This window comes from Hippichthys cyanospilos, chromosome 13 (genome assembly GCF_059441005.1).
Source record: "Hippichthys cyanospilos isolate Australia breed blue-spotted pipefish chromosome 13, RoL_Hcya_1.0, whole genome shotgun sequence".
Classification (NCBI taxonomy): domain Eukaryota; kingdom Metazoa; phylum Chordata; class Actinopteri; order Syngnathiformes; family Syngnathidae; genus Hippichthys; species Hippichthys cyanospilos.
In genome coordinates, this window is record NC_142381.1 from 8,240,350 (window position 1) to 8,252,945 (window position 12,596).

A 12,596-nucleotide genomic window follows, 5' to 3' on the forward strand; every position below is an offset into this window, starting at 1 on the left:
TTGCAGAAGGTACCATGCGTTCTAATAAATAACAGGATGAACAGGAAATGAGCATAATTTCTACTTTTCATAGGCCAAAATATATATAAGTTTATCTGACCTGCTGTGCTGTACTGAATCAGAAGAGAATATGACAAAAACGTTGAGAAGAAAAAGCACAACGAAAAATGTAGGATTGGATTAAAGTTTTGGATGTAAACTTAACTGCCTCTGCTTATTTGGGGTAAGAAACAAGCTTGCTCAAAACGCATCTGTTTAGCCCTTCAGCCAAAATACCAGTTCTAAAATGATCTGTCACAGTTCTTCAAGGATTTCTCAGAATTGCACACTAAAGCATTAGCTATGCTCTAATTATAACCCAGTGCATTATGTAATCTAATTCTCCAGATGATACGTGTCATCAAATGCATTTTTCTCCGAAGGAAGCTGGACTATGATTCTTCCCAGGACCCCCTGCTTTTCAAAGTGGTTCTATGTGAAAGCCTCATCAGAGGAGCTGACACTTGGAGTAATAGCCTATCACAAACTAAATTTAGCTAAGATGACGCAACACAATATAAGCATGATTTTCTTTCTTTCATGGAATTGAATCAAGCTAGTTCCTGTTTCATCTCAGGGGGATCATTTGAGACTACATCCTAATTTACATTGTGCATTGAGAATATTTAAGTGTGTTTTTTTTTTTTAAGGAGGCACATTCAAATGGATGGTATGGTTGATGTCATCTTCGTGAGGTAGGTTGACAGGTATTGAAAAGAAATGAACAAAACTGCAGGCACAGTGAAACCTGAACATCTGCACTCATCCTTAACATTTACTTTCACATTCATGTTTGTGGCATATTGGAATTACTTCAAGCTTGTATGTATAAGAATCATGAGAAAGGTAGTCAGCTGGCAGTTGACCCGAGGTGCGTTCAATTACTACTCAACTAATAAATACTATAGATATGTTCAGAAATATTCATGAAATGTACCAAAGATAGGGTGACGAGCTTTTCAAAATTCAAAACGGGGACATGACAAATTGAAAAGGAAAAATGCAGTAAAGTCTCACCAGGGACAATTCATGACAAATTTGTTAGTCAAGCAGTGGTTGTGTTCATATTTTAGCTAATGCAACTGCTATGTGACATTTAAACAGTGCTAAACTGGCCAATGCACTCCCCATGAAACAACCTTTTTTTCTTGGTTTTCAAATTGTGTCAAGTGAGTTGGCATGCAGCTCTTCTTATTTTGGTTTATTGAAAAATAATTCCACAAACCGCCTGCAATGTGCTCATGGACAAGTTATTCCTGTGTATTGAATTAATATTTCTATTGACATTTGAGATGTCCTTCTGTGTGAGTGGATATTGTACATATCTCCAGTCAACTGCATGCGCAATTACAAGTACAGTAGTCTTTTTCTTATCCATATCCGCCTCAGCCTGCGTTCAAATCCAGCTCGCTGAGGCCTTCCTACATGGGCTTTGCATGTTCATTTGGCTGGCAACCAGTCCAGGGTGTCCCCCAGCCACTGCCCAAAGACTGCTGGGATAGACACCAGCTAGCCACCAACCGCAATGAGGATAAGCGGCTATAGATAATGAATGGATGGAAGGATGCATATATGCAAAAAGTGTTTTCAGCGTAGTCTGGGTCAAAACTGTGTCAAAACGGCTTGCCTACCCCTGCCCAAGTCAAAACTCAAATGGCTCTGAGGGCCCTTGGCTATAAAGGAATCGTGTGTATCGATCAGATGGAGAAAGTTGAAACCCACTCCTCTCATTGCCTTTGTTGTATGTGTACATGTTTTTCAACTTCAACTGATTGAAGTGCAGTTCTGCAAGGAACACATAGAAGCAGCCGTCACGGTTAAGTTTGCTCTGTAATGGAAACCACAGGCATCAACCGGGCGTACCGCTGTCAATACACCTACAGCATCAACAACTCAGACTCGTTATCCTCACTGCATGTATTGTGGATGATGCCATTTTCCCCCTTCCTCTTCTTAAAAAAATGTCAGCTCTAGCAGCAATTAGGCAGAGAACAGTGTGAGCAGATGCATGATAAATAGTAGGTGCCAGTTATATGCATCCAGCTGGAATAATTGTCTCTTGGAGGGTCATGTTCTAGTGGCAGAAACCCGTTAAAAGAGATCATGCACTAAGTGAGGGTAGCAAATAAATTGGTTGCAACCAGACAGTTTAAACAACTCAGTGAACCAGATATGTGCTGAAAATATAATTGACCAGAAGGCACCAACGAAGAAGAAATTGCATGGGACCTGCTTGAGTAGAAAGCATCATGGGAAGGTTCCAAAACTTTTATATTAGTTCACTGCTCACAAACTGAAACATTATCAACATTTTGATGTTTATGGCAGAAACACAGAAACATTAGAAAAATCAAGGATTTCACAAAATGTGTATATTTCATGTGACCAAAAAAAAAAAAAAAGACTTACCGTTGTTTTTATTTCAGGAATGGCCTTTGACATGACACATGGCTTGAGACCTGCAAATTTTTTAATTGCCAATGCTTGACATTGTTTTGCAATCTGCAGTCATTCATCCCTGTGTACTTTTACTCCACCATATTTTTCCCTTGTACTTAAAAATCTGTTCATAACTTTGATGCAATCAACAGTCTTTGAGTCTTTCTGCCATTATCATTAGAGTTGACACAAAGGCTTGAAACATTTTACTTTGTGTGTGATGAATGTGTATAACACAAGTTTCACTTTCTGAAAAACGTTAGTGAAGTAAATACACTCTCTTTAAATATTCTAGTGTTAAAGGAATACTAATATTATTTGCTAAATGTACAAATAACACCTTTATATCAATTTTTTAAAACTTGCTGTCAATGTTAAATGACATCACGTGATGTGCTGAAGGTTCAGGTTACGGAGAATCGGCTCACCTGTTTTTTGGATTTGGTCATGTGACTTCTGCAAGCTAAGCCGTGATTTAGTGTTACCTGAGCCCTGCGAGCATGATGTCATTTTCAGTCGACAGCAAATGCAAAATTGTTTTTTAAAGAGACTCAATTGTACAAAAAGTTATCAGATTAATTAAAGTCAAAATATAAACTTTGTTCTGCTAAATTTCACTATACGAGTTTAAGTATCCCTATAATAATGAATGTAATAGTTGAGAAAATGACCAAATGCATTCCTTATCAAACAACATGGGGGGGGTCGTCCGCACATAAACAACAACAATACAGCACGTGTTACTCACTGCTTTTGTTGTCGAAAAAGCGCGACGAAGCTTAGATGTGACAGCTCCACTCTTGCACTGCGACACTTGACAGGAACAAGGTTGTTTCAGCAGACAGAACTTTGGACCAGTCCGTGGATCAAGTGGATGAGCGGACATATCATACCTCGACGCCCCAGAATTCAAGCTCGCCCGGCAGGATTTTCGGTCCGTGTTCCGCTCTCACCCAGAAAGAAAGGAGGACCACGAAACAGAATGATCATGCTCCCCTGGCGTGGACACGTGACCAGCCCACTGGGGAGCCTCTCTTGTCTCGCGTCGGCGTCACTTGCACTCTTCTTCTCTCGGTGTTTTTTTTTTTTTTTTTTTTCAATGTGACTCGTTTTATTCGCAGTACAATTATTAAGTTTCTGATTAGCGCATTCAAAATAACAATAAAATAGTGTAATTCCCTTTTTTTCAGGCTGCTAAGTACATGCCAAAGTACAGGTGGCGCTCGAGAGGCCTTTTCTTTCCAGATATCCACATTGAACGTGGTACTTTGAGATATGATTTCCATTTGTTGCCTGATCGCATCGCAAAACAAAACACTGATATTTCTGATCATTTTTCCTGGATGGAACGTATAACAGCAATTCCCCCTCTATATATATATATATATATAGATATATATTTTTTTTTTTTCCTTGATTTTTTTAATTATTTTTTTACAACATATGACTTGTGAACCTTTTCGAAGTGAAAAAAAAATCTGATGAACCCAGATGCGTTAATACAAGCCATGTGTCATTGTTCTCTTTTACTATTGGTCAATTGCAGGTACAGAAAATGTAAACAGGAAAAAGAATTGCTGTGCAGGCCAGTGTAAGACAATGGTGAGAAACACAACATGGGGTACAACTGTCCTTTGTTAATAATTTTATTAATTTTATGGACAGCAGGTTGGCAATTAGCCAAATGTGACTACGTTTTTTTTGTTTTTTTGTTTGTTTTTAGTTTGTCTTGAGCTAGTGAACTTAGTATATCATCTTTTACAGTGCAGGTAAAATGTGAAGCAGTTGAGCCAAAATTCTTATACTGTCTAAGGGCTGACACACATTCAAGACTGTCTTCACATGAAGGTTCCCTTCATTCCCTATTTGAAAAATAAATACTAGGACATTTTGGTTTACATGAAAAGAGTAGTTTCATGATATGCCACAAAATTATAAGTGAACAATATCAGATAGACCTTGACTGGATTTGGACAAGATATATATATATATATATATATATATATATATATATATATATATATATATATATATATATATATATATATATATATATATATATATATATATTACTGTCATTTAGTTAATCAGATGTAACATTCAGAGTATGGATGCAATTTATCTGGATGTCAGTAGACCTTTACTTGCCCTGTTTATTCTCATCATCCAACACGGCGTAAATGTAAACTGGCAGCAGCTGACTGGGATTAAGATACATTCACAGTTGAGGCTCGTCCTCTCACGATGTTAGCTTTTCTTTTTCAGTCTGTTGATGTGTGGCACTCCTGGAAAGACCGGAGGCGATGCAGAGTTTAGATATCTCATGAGCAATGTGTGCTCCCAGTTTCTACAACATGCCACTTGTCCTTTGCATCAAAGTAATGTTGCCTGCAGATGACAGTGTGCAGTTCCCGCAACAGCGTCACTTATTAGCAGTTGGCAAAATCATTTAAAAACTGAATCCTGTCAGATAACATGTACTTGCAGGAACTTTGCCCCCAGGTATTTCAACGATCCTCAGTTGGATAACATTCAATATTCTGTCACAGAGTAAAAAGACAAGTATTATCGAGCGCACAAGATGAAATTGGAGTTTTCTGACGTTTTAGGTTTGGGGAAAAAAAAAAAACACAATACAATAATGCTGGATCGTTGCTAATTATAAGCAACAATGGAAACTTCACAAAAGTGATGAATGTATTAAATTACAATCAATACCTTTCTGACAGTGTTCATCAAAATTGATTTTTCTTCATGTAATGGCTGTATTCCTAATACAGTTGTTATATCCTTTGTAAATGTAATGTATGAAACACAGTTTTCCCTGCCATTTTCACCTTTTTTCAGAAATATAGTATCACTATTACTTGTGCTCAACCCAGCTTTGCCTTTTAGTATTCCCGAAATAAAAAACATAATAAGACTCCTGGGACATACAGCTTCACTTCTGTATAAATAACTGGAATCAAAGCATGTAAGTTGGTGAGCAATTACCAATCTTTAAATAAAAAAAATTTAAAAAATGAAATTCAAAGAGCTAGTGTTGTTCAACCAAACTTTTGAATGAAATGTTGACTCATAGGCAGTTAATTGGACCAAAAAAAAAAAAAAAACTTAAAAAAAATCAGCAGACAGCAGCTTTGATAAAGCTGATATATTTTCTTTGGAAGAAGAATGTTGCTTACCAAAGAAGCAGCTCAGGTTTAGCCTACTTCATAAATGCAAAGCACCCCATCCCCACAAAGGCCTTTGCCAAGCTAAACTAGAGAACACCTTGCATTTGATCGGGTCTGCAATGGAAAATATGTTTTATTTTCATGTTAACTCCCAATTAAATGAAAAAAGGAGAACAGCACCATTCTCCTGATAGTCAAAACTAAAGGTTGCAATCACTTTGGACTCGTCTCAAATAATAACAGAAGATTAATGTTTACAGCTATATTTGTTAAAGTCTGTTTCAGTTAATACAATAATAAGTTAATAATCCATTTGTGTTTTTGTACTGCAATCATTTGATCTATCACGATAATGCAATATATCACAAAAAAACTTAATTAATCTATTTTTTTTAATTTCTTGACAGGACTACCATAAACATATACAATTGACGTTTATAATTTGCCCATCACAAACAAAACACAGAATTCACCGAAGCATGGAAATTCTGGAGCAAAATAATGTTTGCTTGAGCAGTCAAAGCAAGCGGTCTTTGTATTGCAGGTTTGTTTGCCTCCATAAGCAGCTAGCTCTGCATGCCAGCCAAAATATTCTAAATGACTCAAATCTGTATGACTCTACCGCCTCATATTATGATTGAGGTTGCAGCGAGGTTCTGTTTTCATCTGTGCTGGGTTTTGTCTAAGTGCAACTTCATCTCTGCAGTTGGGCATGTCTGGATTCATTATATTGTTTTACTCGTCTGCTGCAAAAGCAGTTTAGGCTTTGAACAAACCATTTTCCCCCTCCAGTGAAATGTTGCCATGCAATGATTTGTCCTCTTTCTCTCTTTGAATGTGAGATGGTCTAAAATGGATGCAACGATTTCATGGCCATCGTTTTGACTTTGGCAAAGCACATGTGTTTCTAATAAGATTAGCGAAAGCCGTGTTTCATTGAATGTCCCAGTTTTTAAGTGAAGCTTTGGCTCTCCCTGATTGACTGCCCCCGTTGATTGTTTGATCCTTGATGAATTCCTTCTGCACTTTTATTGATTTAATTGGTGAAAATAGTACCAACCATGAAATGTTCGACTGTGCTGGATCGTCATTTTTTGCAGTGAAGAAGAAAGATTGTGGAGTATCAATGCATTCAGATGTGTGATTGATCGTGTCTGATAGGCTAGCAGAGAAGGCCATGCTCGAAAGAGTTTTTAAAAAATAATGAAAAAAAAATTAATAACACGTGTTATCGAGAAATTGTTGTCATAAGCTGACGCACAGGCACTCATAAAATATTTGCTAACCACGAAATCCTTCTAAATTCTCACATGAAGAATCTCATCTCAGTTGAATGTATTTTTGTCTTTTTACACCAACAGTTGCAGACACGTTTCCTCATAATGAGCCATTGACACGCACATCCTCCCAGACTAGCCGCACGAATGCAGACCCAGACAAACAAACACATATTTATCAGCAGCAGTCAATCAGTCCCCAAACAATAATAACATCACAGCTTTCAAGGGCATGCATTGCAACTTTATCTTGTGCGTGTTTGTTTTCCACTCCCTTTTTATACTCTTCAGTCGTCACCAAAACATAGCAAAGTTGAAAACAAACATGTCTATTCTCTTACTGATCTTCCTGGGAGGGTCAATGCCGTAATCGACTAAAAGTAGCTGGGTTTTTAAAGCAATAATACTTTGCAATATGACAATTCTCAGCGTGTTGGGTTTGGGGAGGAAGCTCATATTTCTGTTGATATGAGATATACAGTTGCTATGGTTATGGATCCATTGGATTTGTCATATTTTGTAATCTTTACCATCTTTGTCATTTGGGGCCTCTGACTGGTTTGTTCCTTAATGTATCGATTGTCCATGCAGTTTCTGTGTTTTAAGCTCGAGGATCTCCGTGACACGTTGACAGAACATTGGTAAACTCTCTGAAGCTTTCACGTCAAGCTTTCCAAGTCAATTTTCTGATTCTAGTTTCCAAGTCTAATTTCTTATGCTACCAGTTGTTACATAGGATTTTTGTCTATGAAGACTTCGTATTTTTGCACTTCCATGACCTGTCTGCTTCTGAGTCAAAACTCTGCTCCTTTCGTGACATTTTCTGGTTCAATCTAGTCTCCACAAGGTGACAGGACCCCATTTATAAATTAAACTTGAAAATGTAAAAGGCTGAGGTTTAGACTTTGCAACAAGTACACTATCAAGCAGACCTCAGCATAGTATGGCTCGTGACTCACTTCTGGTCCACTGACTGTCTTTCACAGGCCCTTGTGGAGACCATGAATTTTGAGTTCAAATATGTGGTGCTTTCATTTGTAACGCTTTGCCTTTATTTTGTATGTGGACATTGGTACAATCAATGCACCAAGCTGAGCAAGAGCTTTTGTGATGTTACCAACTGTAAACATTTTCATTATATTTAGTGACTTTTCCAACCCCTCAAACAACTACTTTTCCGAATAAAAAAAAAATGCATCCAAAAATGCCAAAAATGAGCCTAATGTTAGCAACATTCCTATTTCCTCAATGCTGGAGGAAAGAAAACCCAAAGGATTTGGCCGTCTCTCTTGAAATCATACAACACATATAATACAATAAAACCATGGTTCTCACTTAACTACTACAATTTTCAATACTTTTTTATTAGATTTTTTATTATAATATAATATAATATTTAATCACATATATATAATATAATGGTATTTTTTCATGGAAACAATACCCTTTTTCGAAAAACATTAAGAATAATTTCAAACAAAGTTAAGGTTGATTCAGCCCTCAGTAAACATTCCAGTTGCTCACATGGCCCTCTTACAAAATTAATAGCCCACCTCGGCTATGAAGGGTTAAAGCAAATTGCCCCGTAAAGATACGCTTGAACAAACAGTGTCAGTTATTTTATGGCATGCATTTTGCTTGAGGGCTGTTTCATTTATTTTTGCTCCCATTAAGGATAATCAATGATTTATTGATTGCTATTTGCATTTGCTCCATTTTGTGTAGGCTGCTGTGCAATGATCACTAGCAATACAGGCAGATGTAAATAACAATATTGACATTCTGAAACATTGTTTGCAAAAACACAACCGTTTTACGTTCACGAATATCCAAAATAATTAATTTCCTAGTTCCTTATGCATATATTGTGCAGTTTCTAATTAATGATCTTTTTGGAAAGACGCGTAATCCAAAAATGCATAAACAGAAACGATTTTTTACAATGTTCTTTACAATGACTTTAAGTGCATGCTGTGGGGAACAGCACAGAAAAAAAACATAGCAATGTCTTTTTAGCTTTTGCGTGAAAGAAAAAGTGACGGAGCAGGGAAAACCAGTCACATGTCGAGTAAAGTTGATTGAAAGCAAACTGAGGCCAAACAGTGGCAGCTGTAAGTCAAAGTTAGTGAAAAAAAGAGTGAGACTGAGAGGGAGATCAGGCAAAGAGAGATTTAAAAGAAACCCACGCTGTCTAAGAGCCTATGCGATTTGACCTTGAAAGTTGGAGGCAGTAAAACCAGTTAGTTTTCGTGAAAAACGTTCATGACTTTCCAGGCTTAAGTCATGGCCTGAATCTGCTTCACAGAGACACATTTTTTGCTTCACTTTTCGGACTCTGGGCTGAATGTTCTCTGTGATGAAAGACTTTCCACAAATGGTTTGTGTTTGATTTGAACAGAAGTCTGACCCGACGCGCTGGAGGGCCCACTTTCGAAAGATGAGTGGACCGTGGAGAGAAGTTTAGGGATTAAACTGAACGCCGTATCTCAACAAGCAGTGACTGAATTTGTTTGATCCTGTCTGACCGCTCACAGCCTAGAGAAGGAGGAACATTAAAGTAAAGTTGCTTTTGGGTGCTTTTAGTGCCCTCTAGTGTATCTACTGGTCTACAACATACTGGTAAAAGCCAAGGTCATCGTTGGTGACACTCCAGAAAAAGGGTTCCAAAATCCTTTAAAATTTTAGAGGTGATTTTTTTAAAGTCCAGTTTATTTAAAGACTATTTGAAAAAGGATAGCCGTAAGACATATTTGCAGTGCCAGTCAAAAGTTTGGAAACACCTTCAAATTTAAGTAATTCACAATTTTTTCTGCATGGTTCTCAAACATTTTGGAGTCCGGGTCCCCTTTTAAAAAGGGCCCCCTTGCAAATATTTGTGAAAAAAAAAAAAAAAAAAAAACATTTGAGACAAACACAAGTGCCCTTTTTATTCAGCAACCTATTCATTTTGACAAGTATATTTGTTACTTTTGAGTTTTACTGAAGTTTAGTCTAGACATGATAAAACTTAGACACTGCTGCAAAATGAGTGTCATCTAACCTTTATTAAGTATTAGAATTGCATAAAGACATAACACACACTAGCATGACTTCACTAATCCTTGGAATCTTCATTTATTTTATTTATTTTTGGTAGTTTTTTTTTTTTTGTAGCTCGTGCCTACCCTTGTTTCTTTGACCTACTTTTAACAGTTGTGCGACACTATCACTTTTATCAGATGAATAATGTACCTTCACTGTTGACATCAGAACACAATTAAATTCTGAAGAGATTTTCTTCCAGATAATGAAAACTGATCCAAGTCTACTTATTCTCAGGGAAACATTTTTAACACATTTTTCCTGCTAACTTAGCTATGAATTCCATGAATCTCCTCTAAATTCAGTGACATAAATAACCACAGTAGAAAATCCAGTTATTGCTCGATGAACATTCAACAATCTTTTTTTTTTTTAATGTATCTAATGAAAGCATTCTATTGACTGTTTGTGAGTTGTTATGTTAGCAAGTTACCACAAGAGGGGAGTGTCCGCCTGAATTAGACAATGTCCCGGGCAGTCAGAGGACGTCATTACACACTCAATGAAGCAATAGTCAGCCATTTTCTCTGCATAATTGATCCCAGTGCTACCCAAAATAGCATTGTGGGACATTGTCACTGCAGCATGCCTCTGAGAAACACATACCATAGGTAATTATCTTGTCGTTATGCTCTACCATGACCAACCATCTGTCGCCACGTCTGTTGTCTAATGACTTTGGGTGCTATTTACAAGGCTTTTGAAACATTAGTCTGCGAGAGTATGATTTTGCCCTAGCCACCGTGAAACTGTACGACAAGCGATCACCCAATTTGAAAACAAACATTAACAGGCCAGATAAGATAGAGGTACACTATATAAAACAAACAAACAAACAAACAAAAAAAAAAAAACAAAGTCAGTTTGCCAGTTTGGCCAGAACAAAGAAGCACAGCTCCACTGTAACGTTTCATGAAAGTGTTAAATGATATAAAATAACTCAAAAGTTTTAGTCTTTAATGTTTAAGACGGATGTTTCCAACCTGTATTTGCACACTGATGTTTTCCAGAACAAGAGCTGCAGTAAAATGTCCTTTTACAAATAGTGTACGTTTACTCATTTAGGTGGGAAAAAAGAAAATCTGGTGAAAAAAATTGAGTTCTCTTGAAGGCTGCATGTTTGATTGATGTTGCACATTCGCTGTCGAAGGAAGAGTAGTCGTGTCAAGCGATCATGTAAATTGCATAAATGGGAGGATTTTGACAATATGGAATTGAAAGAGTCTTCGGGTAATGTGGGTACTAAAAAAAAAACTGTGAGGATTTTTCTTTAGTTTTGCATTCCTACGTTGGATACCCATGACGAAAAATGTCACCAACGCACTCCATCGACTTCAAAATAAACACACCGAATAATACATAAAATCATTCCAGGTCATAAATCAAAATCCGCATGATAAGAACGACAGAGAAAGTATCCATTTCCAATGCTGGCATGTTAGCAAAAAGTTGCCTAATGTAACTGATGCAATGACCAAGCGTTTGTTTTTTTTAAAGTGGTTCCTCAAAACGGTATTTGCGCTCTGATTAGCTTGACTCAACCTGAGACTCCTTTATCCCAAATTATTCCCACCACATCAACACGCCACCAAAATCAACGCGCTGACAGAAAAAAAAGCAATTGATGCATTAACCATTAATCCTGTAAACAATAATTCCAATAAAAGCCGTTGGTTCAGATTCCTGGGATTAACCTGCAAAAAATTGGAATGACAGATTTTTTTCTGTTTGGCGTTGAAATGTCAGACTCCATTTGAATGCACCACATGCAACACATATTTAGCAATGTGCTGGAGTCTTCTGCCATATCATACAATGATACCATACACCTTTGAAGTGTTGTTGATGTCTCGGTACATGTTTTATTTTGTTTGCCTGTAGTCCCAGGAAAGAAGCAGAAGCTTGGCAGTGCTCTCTTTTCTCAACCCTGAAATGCTTTACAATTGTAGTTGCCTACCAGGCGATGCCCCTTTTCCTCCTTTGTGCTCATGTGAAAGTCAGACAGACACTTGCTGGCGTCAGATTTTGCGTCATCACAACATCCTTTTTTGGATGTATCGTTTCGTTTTTAATGGTCTTTTTGGTGAAAAAGCATTTGTTTGCCTGTTTTTTAAACTTTTTTTTTACTGGCTGGCAGAGAAAGCCCTTATGTCCTAAACTGCATTCTAAACAACTGTGACCCTTAGTTAAAAACATAAACAACAAATTAACATTTGACACTTTCAACAAAAAGTCAGCTTCCCTTTCTTTGCAAGACAAACTGAAAAGGCCTAATTATCGAAAGTAATGGTGCCATAATAACTATATTTGCATGACTGTATACTGTAATGTTTTTTACTTTGAAGTGCCTGTGACATGTGCTCAGTCGGTTTTGTCTTGTTGTCACAGCTCAGCAATGAATTCCTGCTAGCGTGGCTTTGTGTGTGTTCCCTCAAGCCACTCCTTATGCTGTCAGCATGGCAGGGTTTAGCTGCACGTTTTAAACATGCTCCAAAATGTTCCCTCCCTAGCTGTCTCCCTTCTCCAATGTGCTCAGAGCTTGGCTAAAACCTACAAGAGGAGGGCCCTGTTGCGTGTTACCAGT

General features: G+C 37.4%; 1 protein-coding gene across 1 annotated transcript in view; it reads right to left on the bottom strand.

Annotated features, from left to right (window-relative positions):
• Positions 1 to 3,432, bottom strand: part of mid2 (midline 2) — an 87,358-nt gene extending 83,926 nt beyond the window's left edge. The window contains exon 1 of the mRNA XM_088431728.1: positions 3,227 to 3,432. The gene's annotated coding sequence lies outside the window, so the exon portion shown is untranslated. The remainder of the gene's footprint in view (positions 1 to 3,226) is intronic.
• Between the last annotated feature and the right edge of the window lie 9,164 nt (positions 3,433 to 12,596).